Source organism: Prionailurus viverrinus, chromosome A1 (genome assembly GCF_022837055.1).
Source record: "Prionailurus viverrinus isolate Anna chromosome A1, UM_Priviv_1.0, whole genome shotgun sequence".
Classification (NCBI taxonomy): Eukaryota; Metazoa; Chordata; class Mammalia; order Carnivora; family Felidae; genus Prionailurus; species Prionailurus viverrinus.
In genome coordinates, this window is record NC_062561.1 from 59,012,206 (window position 1) to 59,030,191 (window position 17,986).

The 17,986-nt window shown below is 37.6% G+C and overlaps 1 long non-coding RNA gene across 3 annotated transcripts in view; it reads left to right on the top strand.

Annotated features, from left to right (window-relative positions):
- Positions 1-7,542, top strand: part of LOC125175566 (uncharacterized) — a 547,675-nt gene extending 540,133 nt beyond the window's left edge. For all 3 annotated transcript variants that reach the window (XR_007155875.1, XR_007155879.1, XR_007155877.1), the window contains one exon: positions 7,345-7,542. This is a non-coding gene — a long non-coding RNA (uncharacterized LOC125175566). The remainder of the gene's footprint in view (positions 1-7,344) is intronic.
- Positions 7,543-17,986: the final 10,444 nt, after the last annotated feature.

A 17,986-nucleotide genomic window follows, 5' to 3' on the forward strand; every position in this document is an offset into this window, starting at 1 on the left:
ATAATATCATGTCATCTGCAAAAAGCGAAAGCTTGACTTCATCTTTGCCAATTTTGATGCCTTTGATTTCCTTTTGTTGTCTGATTGCTGATGCTAGAACTTCCAGCACTATGTTAAACAACAGTGGTGAGAGTGGGCATCCCTGTCGTGTTCCTGATCTCAGGGAAAAAGCTCTCAGTTTTTCCCCGTTGAGGATGATGTAGCTGTGGGCTTTTCATAAATGGCTTTTATGATATTTAAGTATGTTCCTTCTATCCCGACTTTCTCAAGGGTTTTTATTAAGAAAGGGTGCTGGATTTAGTCAAAGGCCTTTTCTGCATCGATTGACAGGATCATATGGTTCTTCTCTTTTTTTTTTTTTTTTGTTAATGTGATGTATCACGTTGATTGATTTGCGAATGTTGAACCAGCCCTGCATCCCAGGAATGAATCCCACTTGATCATGGTGAATAATTCTTTTTATATGCCGTTGAATTCGATTTGCTAGTATATTATTGAGAATTTTTGCATCCATATTCATCAGGGATATTGGCCTGTAGTTCTCTTTTTTTACTGGATCTCTGTCTGGTTTAGGAATCAAAGTAATACTGGCTTCATAGAATGAGTCGGGAAGTTTTCCTCCCCTTTCTATTTCTTGGAATAGCTTGAGAAGGATAGGTATTATCTCTGCTTTAAACGTCTGGTAGAACTCCTCTGGGAAGCCATCTGGTCCTGGACTCTTATTTGTTGGGAGATTTTTGATAACCGATTCAATTTCTTCGCTGGTTATGGGTCTGTTCAAGCTTTCTATTTCCTCCTGATTGAGTTTTGGAAGAGTGTGCGTGTTCAGGAATTTGTCCATTTCTTCCAGGTTGTCCAATTTGTTGGCATATAATTTTTCATAGTATTCCCTGATAATTGTCTGTATCTCTGAGGGATTGGTTGTAATAATTCCATTTTCATTCATGATTTTATCTATTTGGGTCATCTCCCTTTTCTTTTTGAGAAGCCTGGCTAGAGGTTTGTCAATTTTGTTTATTTTTTCAAAAACCAACTCTTGGTTTCATTGATCTGCTCTACAGTTTTTTTTAGATTCTATATTGTTTATTTCTGCTCTGATCTTTATTATTTCTCTTCTTCTGATGGGTTTAGGCTGCCTTTGCTGTTCTGCTTCTAGTTCCTTTAGGTGTGCTGTTAGATTTTGTATTTGGGATTTTTCTTGTTCCTTGAGATAGGCCTGGATTGCAATGTATTTTCCTCTCAGGACTGCCTTCGCTGCGTCCCAAAGCGTTTGGATTGTTGTATTTTCATTTTCGTTTGTTTCCATATATTTTTTAATTTCTTCTCTAATTGTCTGGTTGACCCACTCATTCGTTAGTAGGGTGTTCTTTAACCTCCATGCTTTTGGAGGTTTTCCAGACTTTTTCCTGTGGTTGATTTCAAGCTTCATAGCATTGTGGTCTGAAAGTATGCATGGTATAATTTCAATTCTGGTAAACTTATGAAGGGCTGTTTTGTGACCCAGTATATGATCTATCTTGGAGAATGTTCCATGTGCACTCGAGAAGAAAGTATATTCTGTTGCTTTGGGATGCAGAGTTCTAAATATATCTGTCAAGTCCATCTGATCCAATGTCTCATTCAGGGCCCTTGTTTCTTTATTGACCGTATGTCTAGATGATCTATCCATTTCTGTAAGTGGGGTGTTAAAGTCCCCTGCAATTACCACATTCTTATCAATAAGGTTGCTTATGTTTATGAGTAATTGTGTTATATATTTGGGGGCTCCGGTATTCGGCGCATAGACATTTATAATTGTTAGCTCTTCCTGATGGATAGACCCTGTAACTATTATATAATGTCCTTCTTCATCTCTTGTTACAGCCTTTAATTTAAAGTCTAGTTTGTCTGATATAAGTATAACTACTCCAGCTTTCTTTTGGCTTCCAGTAGCATGATAAATAGTTCTCCATCCCCTCACTCTCAATCTGAAGGTGTCCTCAGGTCTAAAATGAATCTCTTGTAGACAGCAAATAGATGGGTCTTGTTTTTTTATCCATTCTGATACCCTATGTCTTTTGGTTGGCGCATTTAATCCATTTACATTCAGTGTTATTATAGAAAGATACGGGTTTAGAGTCATTGTGATGTCTGTATGTTTTATGCTTGTAGTGACGTCTCTGGGACTTTGTCTCACAGGGTCCCCCTTAGGATCTCTTGTAGGGCTGGTTTAGTGGTGACAAATTCCTTCAGTTTTTGTTTGTTTGGGAAGACCTTTATCTCTCCTTCTATTCTAAATGACAGACTTGCTGGATAAAGGATTCTCAGCTGCATATTTTTTCTGTTTAGCACCCTGAAAATCTCGTGCCAATCCTTTCTGGCCTGCCAAGTTTCAAAAGAGAGATCAGTCACGAGTCTTATAGGTCTCCCTTTATATGTGAGGGCACGTTTACCCCTTGCTGCTTTCAGAATTTTCTCCTTATCCTTGTATTTTGCCAGTTTCACTATGATATGTCGTGCAGAAGATCGATTCAAGTTACATCTGCATGGAGTTCTCTGTGCCTCTTGGATGTCAATGCCTTTTTCCTTCCCCAGTTCAGGGAAGTTCTCAGCTATGATTTCTTCAAGTATCCCTTCAGCACCTTTCCCTCTCTCTTCCTCCTCTGGGATACCAATTATGCGTATATTATTTTTCTTTAGTGCATCACTTAGTTCTCTAATTTTCCCCTCATACTCCTGGATTTTTTTCTCTCTCTTTTTCCATAACTTTATCTTCTAGTTCACCTATTCTCTCCTCTGCCTCTTCAAGCCGAGCTGTGGTGGTTTCCATTTTGTTATGCATTTCGTTTAAAGCGTTTTTCAGCTCCTCGTGACTGTTCCTTAGTCCCTTGATCTCTGTAGCAAGAGATTCTCTGCTGTCCTGTATACTGTTTTCAAGCCCAGCGATTAATTTTATGACTATTATTCTAAATTCACTTTCTGTTATGTTATTTAAGTCGTTTTTGATCAGCTCATTAGCTGTTGTTATTTCCTGGAGATTCTTCTGAGGGGAATTCTTCCGCTTGGTCATTTTGGATAGTCCCTGGCGTGGTGAGGACCTGCAGGGCACTTCCCCTGTGCTGTGGTGTATAACTGGAGTTGGTGGGCGGGGCCGCAGTCAGACCTGATGTCTGCCCCCAGCCCACCGCTGGGGCCACAGTCAGACTGGTGTGTGCCTTCTCTTCCCCTCTCCTAGTGGCGGGATTCACTCTGGGGTGGCGTGGCCCGTCTGGGCTACTTGCACACTGCCAGGCTCATGATGCTGGGGATCTGGCGTATTAGCTGGGGTGGGTAGGCAAGGTGCATGGGGGCAGGAGGGGCAGGATTAGCTCGCTTCTCCTTAGGTGATCCACTTCAGGAGGGGCACTGTGGCAACGGGAGGGAGTCAGATCCGCTGCCGGAGGTTTAGCTCCGCAGAAGCACAGAGTTGGGTGTTTGCGCTGAGCGTGCAAGTTCCCTGGCAGGAACTGGTTCTCTTTGGGATTTTGGCTGGGGGATGGGCGGGGGAGATGGCGCTGGTGAGCGCCTTTGTTCCCCACCAAACTGAGCCCTGTTGTACGGGGGCTCAGCAGCTCTCCCTCCTTTTGTCCTCCAGCCTTTCCGCTTTCCGAGCAGAGCTGTTCACTTACGACCTCCCAGACGCTAAGTCGCGCTTGCTGTCGGATCACAGTCCCTCCGGCCCCTCCGCTTTGCCAGCCAGACTCAGGGGCTCTGCTTGGCCGGCGAGCCGTCCATCCGCCCCGGCTCCCTCCCACCAGTCCGTGGAGCGCGCACCGCCTCGCCGCCCTTCCTACCCTCTTCCGTGGGCCTCTCGTCTGCGCTTGGCTCCGGAGACTCCATTCTGCTAATCCTCTGGCGGTTTTCTGGGTTATTTAGGCAGGTGTAGGTGGAATCTAAGTGATCAGCAGGACGCGCAGTGAGCCCAGCGTCCTCCTATGCCGCCATCTTCCTCCAACTCTACAGCCTTTAATTTAAAGTCTAGTTTGTCCGATATAAGTATGGCTACTCCAGCTTTCTTTTGACTTCCAGTAGCATGATACATAGTTCTCCATCCCCTCACTTTCAATCTGAAGGTGTCCTCAGGTCTAAAATGAGTCTCCTGTAGACAGCAAATAGATGGGTCTTGTGTTTTTTTTTTTTTTTTTTTTATCCATTCCAATACCTTATGTCTTTTGATTGGAGCATTTAGTCCAGGTACATTCAGTGTCATTTTTGAAAGATAATGGGTTTAGAGTCATTGTGGTATCTGTAGGTTTCACACTTGTAGTGATGTCTCTGATACTCTGTGGTCCTTGCAACATTTCACTCACAGAGTCCCCTTAGGATCTCTTGTAGGGTTTAGTGGTGATTAATTCTTTCAGTTTTTGTTTGTTAGGGAAAACCTTTATCTTTCCTTCTATTCTGAATGACAGACTTGCTGGATAAAGGATTCTTGACTGCATATTTTTCCTGTTCATCACATTGAAGATTTCCTATCATTCCTTTCTGGCATGCCAAGTTTCAGTGGATAGGCCTGCTACTACCCTTATGTGTCTACCTTTGTATGTGAAGGCCCGTTTATCCCTAGCTGCATTCAGAATTCTCCATTTATCCTTGTATTTTGCCAGTTTCACTATGATATGTCATGCAGAAGATCCATTCAAGTTACGTCTGAAGGGAGTTCTCTGTGCTTCTTGTATTTCAATGCCTGTTTCCTTCCCCAGATTGGGGAAGTTCTCAGCTATGATTTTTCAAGTACACCTTCAGCCCCTTTCTCTCTCTCTACTTCTTCTGGAATTCCTATGAAACTGATATTGTTCCATTTGATTGCATCACTTCGTTCTCTAATTCTCCCCTCTTACTCCTGGATTTTTTTTATCTCTCTTTTTCTTAGCTTCCTCTTTTTCCATAGTTTTATCTTCTAATTCTCCTATTCCCCTCTGCCTCTTCGATCTGTGCTGTAGCCACCTCCATTTAATTTTATACCTCATTTATAGTATTTTTAAATTCATCATGACTATTTTTTGGTCCCTTGATCTCTGTAGCAATAGATTCTCTGCTTTTTTCAAGCCCAGCAATTAATTTTATAACTATTATTCTAAATTTTTGTTCAGTTATATTGGTTAAGTTGGTTTTGATCAATTCGTTACCTATCACTACTTCCTGGAGTTTCTTTTGAGAATTCTTCCGTTTCATCATATTGGCTAGCTGTCTGTCCCTTATGTGTTTTAAAAGCTTGTTGTGTGCTCTGCACCTGTGAGCACTGCTATATTAAAGGGGGATCATACACCGTCTAGAGCCTGGCCCCTCAGGAGGCGTTTTCTTGGAATTGTTACCTTCTCTCTCTTGTTCTGACTTTGGTTATTTTATTACCCTACTCATAGTGATATTTTGGACCCTCCACCAGGTGTGCTTTGATTTGTTCCTTGGAGTAGCCCTATCTTTTCTCCAGTTTTCCCATTTTCTTCCTGGCAGATTCAGTCTCTTTTCCTCCCAGCCTCTGGGGTTCAAAGTACTTTGCCTTCAGCACTTTTTTGTTTGAGAGACATGGGAAGTATGGATCCCCCTACTTCTCTGCCATCTTGGCCCTGAGAAAATAATTTTTGATTATTTGAATCAATTCCTTTATTTGTTTAAAAGTGTAACTTAAAGAATTTGGGAAAAAAGGAATTTATTAAGGTAGAGTACCCACATAGTAAACAACAAGACAGTTTATACTAGTGTTTTTTTATGTTGTATAGATCAGTTCTTCAAAAATGTTGATGTGCTTATAAATCACCTGGGAATCTTTTTACAATGAAGGTTTTGATTCAGGAGGACTGGGTAAAGCCTGAAATTGTGTGTTTTTCTAACAATCTTCCAAATGATGTTACTTCTGCTGACCTTGGAACATGCTTGATGTATTAAGGAGATTGACCATAACTGCTGTAAATGTTACAGGCATTTTAAAAAAGGGCGAGAGTGTCAGATGTAAGTCCTCAGTGTTGGGAAAAATTGTAAAAGACTTTGAAATGGGAACATACAGAAGTAAACTACTGGGTATTCTATTAACAAAGCCCTCTGGGTTATATGATTGTATAGGGTATGCAAATGTTCACTGCCATTGAGATACTTTATAAGACTCTATGTCAGAGAGAATTGACAACAATGCAAATAACTCCTGCTGAAAGAAATTAACTTTGTCTTGTGTTTTTATGATTGATTATTGCCTTGTGAATATTAAATTTTATTAACAAAATGATTTTAGGATTTTTGATTACATGTGTGTCTGTTCTTTGAAATCTCCTATAAAGTAGTTTACATCTTATTGGTACCCTCAGTAAATAATAAGCATATAAAATTTTTGTTCTGTAGTCATTTTATATTTGAATGAGAGTCATGATCTTATCCTTAAAATGTATATCTTTGAACTTAATGGAAGGCTTCATTTAAGAGTTAGAATTTGAACTGAGCTTGGATACATCGGTAAGAAACATTTAGGTCAAGAGGGTGGTAGGAAGAATACATTCTAAGAAAAGGAACAACATAAGACAAGTAATGGGGCATTGATAATGACATTGATGCATTTATAAACAGGCAGGTAAGTGTGATTGGTAGTGAGGCTTAGTGTAGGTGTATAGCTAAGGATTTAAATGGGCATTTCAACCTGGATGCAATATTTAAAGAAAATTAGTGTAACATACAACATAAATATCAAAAGAAGAGAGTAAATAAGATAAAAATGCAGGAATTCCTAGTACTTTGGTGTAATTCATGACATAATTATGCACATTTAAGCCAAAATTGACAATATTTAATGAATGACTCTATAAAGGATAAGAGGGGGAAAAAAAACAAAGTGACCATACTGTTATTTTTAGAAGATTTTTTTACATTAAAATCATTTAAAACTTATAGAAAAACAGCAAAATTAGTATAGATATTCTGATGTAATCAGATTCAACATTTTTAAAAATTTTACTGAGCTTGATTTCTCTCTCTCTCCCCTACCCTGCATGTGTGTGTATGTGTGTGTTTATATCATCCCTCCCTCTTCTATCTTTCCCTCTCTCTTGCTTTCTTTTTCTCTTATCTATTATCTTAACTTCCTGAAAATTGGTATCAGTATTATAATTCTTACAGTTTTAAAGTAGAATTTTTATAGAATGTTGTTGCCCCTAAGAATAAAATATAAATATTAAAAAAAAATAAAAGAAGACCAGACATTTTGGAGAGAAGTTGTCTTGATCAATATAGATCTGAGTCAGCAAACATAAAATAGCATTTCACTTGAAACTAAGCCTTTGTACTATGATATGTCACTTGAATTTTTGGACAAAACACTGATGAGACATTTTTCTTTCACAGGTACTATAGAAACTGGATATTTTTCTGAGTATGTTAAGATTCCTAACTTTAAGAGACATTTGAATTTGTCCACAAAGTTTCTCTTATTTTTTATTGAAGGTCAGGTATCATGAAGCTATGGTTTAAGGGACATATCTAACCTGTTGCCTGCTTTTGTATATAGAGTGGAGCCAGTAAAATAAAGATGGTTTAAATTTTTAAAAATCATTGAAAAGTTAAGGAATAATATTTGTGATATGTGCAAAAATATATAAAATTCAACTTTCAGTGTCCATAAATAAAGTTTTTTTGGAACCCAGACATGCCATTCACTTATGTAGCATCTCTAGCTGCTATCCATTAGAATGGCAGAGTTGAATAGTTATGACAGAGAAGGTTTGTCCCACAAAGCTTAAAATAGTTAGTATATAGTCTTTTATAGACTCAAAAAAAAAAAGAAAAGTTGTCAACACCTACTTAAGGTGATATGAGATAATCTGTCTCCTTCTCTAACCGTGAAATGATTGACAATGGTGGTGGTGCCCAAATATAAGTGTTTGTTCCAGTTTGGGGTATTGTGAGGCTGCTTCCCCATGATCTCTCAGAGACATTACATGTTGTGTAACAAGTTATGAAATATAAAGAACTGCTCCCCACATTTTCCTCTCTCCCTTGAGAATTGAATGGCCTCTGCTTTCTATCCAATTCTCTCCCAATGGTAGCTTTCCAAGCCCAATTTTTCCCAGATGAACAAAAAAAATACTCAGATGGATAATGGCCAAAATGCCTTAGCTGTGAGACCAAGGGTCGCATGGCCCATTTCGCTCTGCAAATTTTTCATTCATTGGGAACAGATGGGTGCAATACTTGGTAAAGAAGTTCTCAACCCTCCTAGGGACATTTGGAAATGTCTGGAGGCATTTGAAAAATTTTTTTCTTAAAAACTGAAAATCAACTATCAACAGTTAATGGAGAGATAATAGGGGTGTGAAACATCATGCAATGCATGTGACAGTGAAAAATTACCCTTTGAAAGATTTCAACACACTCTCATTCAGAAATATTGCTTTAAAGCATTGAAAACAAAAATGGAACTTTTATTTTCTCTTTTTCAAAACACAATCAAAAATTGATATGGTGCCCATCTGGCTCAGCACCAACTACCACTAGTGAAATAATAACTCTCAACTAGACAATGACAAGTGCTCAATGCTTTTGTGTGGTTTTCCTGTAGCCATTTGGAGACAAGTTTTAGATGAGTTACTGTTTTTTTTTAATAAATGAGAATGATTAATTATAAAAATATATCTTATAATATTTTAAAAGATTTTGAGAGAATTGTTCTCCTTTAATTTAATACAGATTAATAATCTCCAAACTGTTTCATAAATGAAAAGCATGATCTTTTTCATTTTACTCACGTTTCTATATACTCCTGAAATGAAAAAAATTTTTTTAGCTAGTGGTTAGGAAACTTATAACCTCATAGATTTTAGCCCTCAAAGAGGTACTGGCATGGTTAATTGAGTAATTAAATTGGAACACATTTTTTAAAATTCCACATTAAAATTGACCAATCATTTTTCATTTTCAGCAAATAGTCCAAAGTTAGATCTATAGATGCACTACATTAAGCCAGGTATTTTAACAGAATATATAATGAAAAGGACTCCAGGAATTTTAAGCTGAATTGTTAAAACAAACCCACAATGGATTAGGGCTATTCATGATTTTAGTGTGGTTGATAAACTTCCCTTTTTGTTCTATGAAATATTACCAAGGAACTGGAGATACAATTTTTATTTTGGATCTCCAATAAATTCATAACCTATTACTAATTTAACCTTTATGTATATATGACTTATATATCGTGAATCGTTTTGAATATCATTTTTCACTTTCCTAAACCTGTAAAGGGAAGTTTTATTATTCCTGTGGGGTTTTTTAATCCAAAGCAAAACTGTGCTTTGGGCATAGACAGATTGTGAAAAAAGCCAATGGAGAAGACAAGCACATTCTTGATTGGTTTAGGCATCTTGAGTCAGAGTGGAAGGGTTGCAAGTAGATTCTCAGGGTGCCTCGCCTACCCCTCAGGCACTGTTTCCCACAGGACACTGTCATGCCTACACCATACACTCCATTTCAATGTATGCCTCTATGATATAACTTGTGAGTGTTTGGAAGACTTTCAAGAAGTTTGGCCATACTTTATGTAATCGTCGAATTCTATTCGAATAGAAGTTTTGTCTATATAAGGCATGGCTCAATGTCTTTTACCTGCTTGTCACATAAAGTTCAGTGTCTTAAGGCATGGAAGGTAAATGTCAATCCCAGTCAATTTGGTTTGGGAGTCTGATGGGATTTCACAGACTTTAATTATGTTAATTTTGCACAATGACACCAGAACCCTTAATTCTCTTTTGTAAAGACTCAACTGAGACTAGGTATGGATCAGTTGAAACCAATTATTGTCTTTGACAGTAAAAGTTGAGGAGCCATCAATAAATCACTCAGCATCTCTAGTATCTAAGGACAGTACCACCTAGGAGATTAGCTTCCAAGATCCTCTTGGTGTCCTTATCTGTTAGTAAGCAAGTGCTCTTTCCTAGAGACTTTCTCTAGTAAGGCAGCCAGAATTTCAAGAAAAAAATACAATTTTCATGATGTTGGGCTGTGCCTTAATCTACCCATGCCACTTCACTTAAAGGGGATCTTATATGTCCATCTACTTTATGGCAACAAAAAACTCATTTCTAGGAAGTCTGAGTAAGTTATTTGTATATAATATATTTTTAAGTATAATTACTTGAATACTTTCTATGCTCAGCTACTAAGATCTGAAAACTTCAATTTGATTAATCCTCAAAGTAATCCTGTAAAATAAGTACCATTATTATCACCCTTACAGATGATGGTTCAGAAAAGTTAATTGCCTTAAACTCATATAGTCGGTAAAATTTAGAACTGGAATTAAAATCCAGGACTACCGAGTCTGAGATGCAAAGTAGAAGAAGAATCCGGGATATCTCTTTGAAAGAGCAGGTCCCACTAGGAAAACAGAGATGTGAAGAAAGCCTAATATGGTCACTAGTAGCTTTTGTAGAAGCACCACACTGGAGGAAGTTTAAAAAGACAAATTTAAGGGAAGAGTTAGGAGGGCATTGCAGTAAGGGGACCTTGGGCTACTCTCATTCCTGGAACACAGCTAGATCAACATCAAATCACTTTGAACACCTAGGAAATCAATCTGAAGATGAAGAGAACATTCTGAATAATTTGAAGGAGAGAATGTGGCAGGTACACGGTGTGGACAGGGGATTTGGGAGAGAAAAAAGCCCCAGTGTCACAAAGGGGTGGAAGTCCTTTTTGTGTAGAGAAAGCACAAAGGGGAGAGAGAGCAGCGCATTGGGTTCACACAAAGGAAATACTCTCACAAAACCATTAATGGTGGCATCATAAAGAAGTGACTATTGCAAGTTTTTGCAAACACTGGAGCTGAAATTCTGAGTGTTTGGTAGTCTGTATTATTCATTGGAGTGCAACCTGGGGAGTGGGGGCAGCAATACTCCTAGGGAGAAGGAGAGGAAACCTGGAGTGGATAGACAGCATGGTGTGGGGATCCCTTGGGTGGCAGTGGGAGAGAAAGGTCCCCTTCTTGGAGTGCATTTGGAGAAGGATATATTGCCTCTCTAAGGACAAAAGATCCAGCTGGTTCCTTTGAGTGGCTGTTCAACAACAAGGGACAGAGGCATGAGCAGAGGGCAGATAAAGTGGTTACAGTTTTTCACTGTGCTTCTTCATAAACTCCAGGCACCTTCATGGCCATGAGACTGCTTTTCTGGGACAGAATAGCCCAGGCACAGCGCTGAGAGGCTCTCCTCCAGAGGAGGGGAGTGGGTCCATGCCTTGCCAGACTCTTTAAGATTTGGAGTTTTAAATTCCAGTGGTACGCCAGAGATAAAACACAGGAAAGCTGTGGTGCTGAGCATGTCAATGGCCCAGGCACAGAAAGGTTGAAGGCAGGGATCTAATGGAAACCTGGGACACAGGAGTGGAAATTGTTTGCTTGTCTGTGAGGGATACCTGAACAGCAGCAGGCGCCAGGTCCCCTACCCAGCAGTGAGAGAGTGGGTTGATGCCATCTTCTCCCACCCACCAGTGCAGTCAGACTCCAGCAAACAGCACAATGCCCAGGTCGAGGCTGGAGCTGCTTACACCAAACCTCACCCTCCTGCACTCTCAGGGACATCTTTACAAGGGCAGGTCTGATTGTGAACCAGCCAGTGGAACTCTCCCCCAGAAAGCCAACACAGTCCCTCCCTGCCCCATGCATCAAGTTTATTCATCACAGAGTGCTTCAAAGCATCAGCTTCAGTTCTGGTGGAAATAGGACCAGGCTTGTTTTTGTTGTTGTTGTTTGTTTGTTTGTTTTCTTTCTTTTTCTTTGTGTTTTGTTTGTTTGTTGCTTTTTTTTTTTTTAATCAGGCTTACAGTTTTTAATTCATTTGTTTTTGTTTTGTTTTGTTTTGTTTTCTTGTTTTTTTAGATTGGTTTTTTTTTTTCCTTTCTTTCTTTTGTTCTTGTCTTCTGTTTTGCTTTCTTTTTTGGGGGGGGCATCAGGCTTATAATTTTCAGTATGTCCATTTGGTTGTTTTTTGTTCCATTTTCTTTTTCTTTTATTTGGATCAAGACTGTTTGTTTGTTTGTTTGTTTAAATCGGGCTTATTTTAACATACAGATCAAAGCACACCTAGTTAAAGGTCTAAACACTCCTCACTGCAGGCTAGGAGGAACTCTGCATAGAACTAATTGGGGATAGAGCAGGCAAATTACAACAGCAGTAGAGTGCACACACAGAATACATTAGAAACACTTCCTGAAGTTCCAGGCCCTGAAAAGTGTATATATAACCCCTTCTTAAGTAGCATTACACTCAGAAGCAGGAAACATAGGGGTGCCTGGATGGCTCAGTCAGTTGAGTATCCAACTTCAGCTCAGTTCATGATCTTGTAGTTCATAAGTTTGAGCCTCGTGTTGGGTTCTGTCCTGAGCACTCAGAGCCTGAAGCTTGCATTGGATTCTGTGTCTCCTCTCTCTGCCACTCCCCCCACCCATGCACTCAGTCTCTCTGTCTCTAAAATAAACATTAAAAAAAAAGAAGCAGGAAACATCACAAGTTTTCATGATATGCAAAAGACAGCAAGCTAGACAAAATGACAAGATGGAGGAATTTTTCCCAAAAGAAAGATTAAGAAAAAACCACAGGCAGGGATTTGCTCAAAGGAAATGTAAGTAATACATCTGAACAAGAATTTGGAACAACAGTCATCAGAATACTAGTTTAGCTTGAAAAAAGCATAAAAGACTCCAGAAAAACCCTGGCTACAGAAATAGAAGACCTAAGAACTAGTCAGGCCAAAATAAAAAATGCTATAACTGAGATACAAAATTGACTGGATGTAATTACAAGGAAGATGGAAGAAACACAGGATCAAATGGGTGATATAGAAAATAAAATTGTGGAAAATAATGGAACTGGGAAGGAAAAGGAAAGAAAATATTGTATCAAAAATACTGACTTAGAAAAATCAGTGATTCTATAATGTGCAATAATAACCATATCACAGGAATGTCAGAAGAAGAGCGGGAAAAAGATACAGAATCTTTATTTGAAGAGATTATAGCTTAAAACTTCCTAATCTGGGGAAGGAAACAGGCATTCAAGTCCAAGAGGCACAGAGAACTTTCCTAAAAATCAATAAAAATAGTCAACACGAAGACATATCATAGTGAAACTTGAAAGATACAAAGATAAAGAGAGAATTCTGAAAACAGGTAGGGACAAAAGCTCCTTAACCTACAAGGGTAGATGCACAAGGTTAGCAGCAGATGTGTCCACAGAAACTTGGCAAACCGGAGTAAGTGACATGATATATTCAACGTGCTAAATGGAAAAAAAATATGCAGCCAAGGATCCTTTATCCAGCAAGGCTGTCATTCAGAATAGAAGGAGAGATAAAGAGTTTCCAAGACAATCAAAAACTAAAAGACTTCATGAACACTAAACCAGCTCTGCAAGAATTATTAAAGGGGACGCTTTGAGCACGAAAGAAAGACTAAAAGCAACAAAGACTAGAAAGGAACAGAGACAATTTACAGTAACAGTGACTTTACCCAGGTAATACAATGGCACTAAATTCATATCTATCAATAATTATCTGAATGTTAATGGACTTTACTCTGAATGTTAATGGACTAAATGCTCCAATCAAAAGACAGAGGGTATCAGAAAAAAGACCCATCAATATGCTACTGATAAAATTATCATTTTAGACCCAAAGACACCTCCAGATTGAAAGTGGAGAACCATTTATCATGTTAATGAACATCAAAAGAAAGCTGGAGCAACCATACTTAGACCAACCAGATTTTATTTTTTAATTTCTTTAGTGTTTGTTTTTGAGAGAAAGAGAGAGACAGAGTGTGAGCAGGGGCAGGGGAGGCACAGAGAGAGAGGGAGAGACACAGAACTCGAAGTAGGCTCCAGACTGCATGCTGTCAGCACAGAGCCTGATGTGGGGCTTGAACTCACAAACTGTGAGAAAGGGATGAAGTTGGATGCCTAACTGGCCACCCAGGTGCCCCAGACAAACTAGATTTTAAAACAAATAATGCAATGAGATGAATAAGGGCACTATATGATAATAAAGGGGTCCATCAACAAGATAATCTAACAATTGTAAATATTTATGCCCCCAAATTGGAAGATGACAAATATAAAAATCAATTAATAACAAACTTAAAGAAACTCTTCCATAATAATACAATGGTAAGGGACTTTAACACCTCATTTACAGCAATGTACAGATCATCTAAGCAGAAGATCGACACAAAAACAATGGCTTTGAATGACACACTGGACTGGATGGACTTAACAGTTATAGTCAGAGAATTTCATCCTAAATCAGCAGTATACACATTCTTTTCAAGTGCACACGGAACATTCTCCAGAATAGATCACAAACTGGGTCACAAATCAGGCCTCAACCAGAATAAAAAGATTGAGATCATACCATGCATATTTTCAGACGACAACACTATGAAACTTGAAGTCAACCACAAGAAAAAATTTGTAAAAATCACCAATACATGGAGATTAAAGAACATCCTATTAAAGAATGAATAGGTTAATCAGGAAATTAAAGAATAAATTAAAAAAAAACACACATGGAAGTCAATGAAAATAAAAACATGACAGTCCAAAACCTTATGACCGCAAAGGCGGTCATAAGAGGAAAGTATTTAGCAATTCAGGATTTCCCCAGGAAGCAGAGAAAAGTCTCAAATACACAACCTAAACTTACACCTGAAGGAGCTGGAAAAAGAACAGCAAGTAAAGCCTAAACCCAGCAGAAAGGAAATAATAAAGATTATAGTAGAAATAAATGATATAAAAAAAAACAGCAGAACAGATCAATGAAACTAGGAGCTGATTCTTTGAAAGAATTAACAAAATTGATAAACCCCTTGTCAGACTTATCAAAAATAAAAGAGAAAGGACCCAAATAAAGTCACCAATGAAAGAGAAGGGATTACAATAAACACCACAGAAGTACAATTATAAAAGAATATTATGAGCAATTATATGACAACAAATTGGGCAATCAAGAAAAAAAATGAGTAAATTTATAGGAATATATAAATTACCAAAATTGAAACAGGAAGAAATAGAGTATTTGAACAGAATCATAACCATTAAAGAAATTGAATCAATAATCAAAAGTCTCCCAACAAACAAGAGTCCAGGGTCGATGGCTTCCCAGGGAAATTCTACCAAAAAATGTAAAGAATTAATACCTAATGTTTTTTAACTTTTCCAAAAAATAGAAATGAAAACTTTTGAACTCATTTTATGAAGCCAGCATTACCTTGATTCCAAAACTAGACAAAGACCCTACTAAAAAGGAGAATTACAGACCAATATCCCTGATTAACATCTATGTAAACATTCTCAATGAGATACTAGCAAATCAAATCCAACAATGCATTAAAAAGAATTATGCACCATGATCAAGTGGGATTTATTCCTGGACTACAGGGATGGTTCAATATTTGCAAAATCAAACAACCTGATAAACCACATTAATGAAAGAAAAGATAAGAACATATGATTCTCTTAATAGATGCAGAAAAAGCATTTGACAAAATACAGCATCCTTTCTTGATAAAACCTTCAAAAAACTAGGAATAAAAGGAACATACCTCAACATCATAAAAGTCATATATGAAAGGCCCACAGCTAATATCATCCACAATGGGGAAAAACTGAGAGCTTTTCCCCTAAGGTCAGGAACAATACAGGGATGTCCACTCTCACCACTGTTGTTCAACATAGTAATGGAAGTCCTAGACTCAGCGATCAGACAGCAAAAAGAAATAAAAGTCCTCCAAATCAGCAAGGAAGAAGTCAAACTTAGCTATTTACAAATGACACAATACATGGAAAACCAAAAGATTCCACCAAAAAATTGCTAGAACTAATTCACAAATTAACAAAGTCACAGAGGATATAAAATCAATGTGCAGGAATCTGTTGCATTTCTATATACCAATAATAAAGCAGCAGAAAGAGAAGTCAAGGAATTGATCCCATTTACAACTGTAACAAAAGCCATGAGATACCTAGGAATAAAACTAACCAAAGAGGTAAAAGATCTGTATTCTGGAAACTATAGAACACTTATATAAGAAATTGAAGGAGACACAAAGAAATAGAAAAACTTTCCATGCTCATGGATTGGAAGAACAACTATTATGAAAATGTCTATATTACCTATATCAATCTACACACTTAATGCAATGGACCCATAACCATATGGGATTCAACTCATCTTTGACAAAGCAGGAAAGAATATCCAATGGAAAATAGTCTTTTCAACAAATGATGTTGGGAAAATTGGACAGCAACATGGAGAAGAATGAAAATGGACCACTTTCTTAACACTATACACAAAAATAAATTCAAAGTGGATGAAAGACCTAAATGTGAGACAGGAAACCATCAAAATCCTAGAGGAGAATATAAGAAGCAACTTCTTTGACCTCAGCTGTAGCAACTTCTTACTAGACATATCTCTAGAGGCAAGGGAAACAAAAGCAAAAATGAATTATTGGGGCTTCATCAAGGTAAAAAACATCTTCATGGGGAAGGAAACAATCAGCAAAACTAAAAGGCAACTGATGGAATGGGAAAGTATATTTGCAAATGATACATAGGATAAAGTGTTAGTATCCAAAATCTGTAAAGAACTTATCAAACTCAACATCCTCAAAATAAATAATCCAGTTAAGAAATGGTGAGAAAACATGAATAGACACTCCTCCAAAGAAGACATATAGATGGCTAGCAGAGTCATGAAAATATCTTTAACATCATTCATCAGGGAAATACAAATCAAAACCATAATGTAATACCACCTCACACCTGTCAAAATGGCTAAATTTAACAATTTCTGAAACAACAGATGTTGGCAAAGATGTGGAGAAAGGGGAACCCTCTTACAGTGTTGGTGGGAATGCAAGCTGGTGTAGCCACTCTGGAAAGCAGTGTGGAGGTTCCTTAGAAAGTTAGAAATAGCACTACCCTATGATCCAGCAATTGCAGTACTAGGTATTCATACAAAGGATAAAAAAGTACTGATTCAAAGGAGCACATGAACACCCATGTTTATAGCAGCACTATCAATAATAAGCAAATTTGTGAGATAAAATGGAAATATGGAATGGAATATAAGTCATATATATATATATAATGGAAAAATATATATAATAGAATATTATTCAGCCATCAAAAAGAATGAAATCTTGCCATTTACAACAATGTGCATAGAATATGAATGTATTATGTTAAATGAAATAAGTCAGAGAAAGAAAAATGCCATATGATTTCACTCATATTTGGAATTTAAGAAACAAAACAGATAAACATACAGGAAAGGAAGGAAAAATAAGATAAAGACAGAGAGAGGGGCAAAATGTAAGAGACTCTTAACTATAGAGAACAAACTAAGGGTTGCTGGAGGGCAGGAGGGTGAGGGAATAGATGAAATGAGTGATGGGCATTAGGGAGGGCACTTGTTGGGATGAGCACTGGGTGTTACATATAAGTGATAAATCACTAAATTCTACTTCTGAAACCAATACTACACTCTATGTTAACTAACTTGAATTTAAATAAAATCTTGGGAGGAAAAAAAGTCAAATTATTTTACTTTACTATTTTGTTTAGGCTGGATTTATTAACCTGCTGTTAATTCTGTAAGTTTGAAATTATTAAAATCAAGTTGAAATCTTATTTGAAGTCAATTTATTAAATGACATCTTATTTTGTATTCCTTACCACCTCCTCACTGGAACAAATTTCTTGGTGTTTATTAAACTTTCTACATAGGACATAGGCTTTTGTTTCTTAGTTTTACCATTATTGTCAGGTGGCTTCTGTTTTTTAACAACTTAATAGGTAGATGAAATAGTTACATAAATACAAGTCATTATTAGAAGTTATAACGCTAATGATAAAGATATACACAAGTCGCTGTGGGTATTGGAGATGCAGTTCCTTACCCAACCATGGCGCTATGATTCAATCAGGAAATTAAAACAT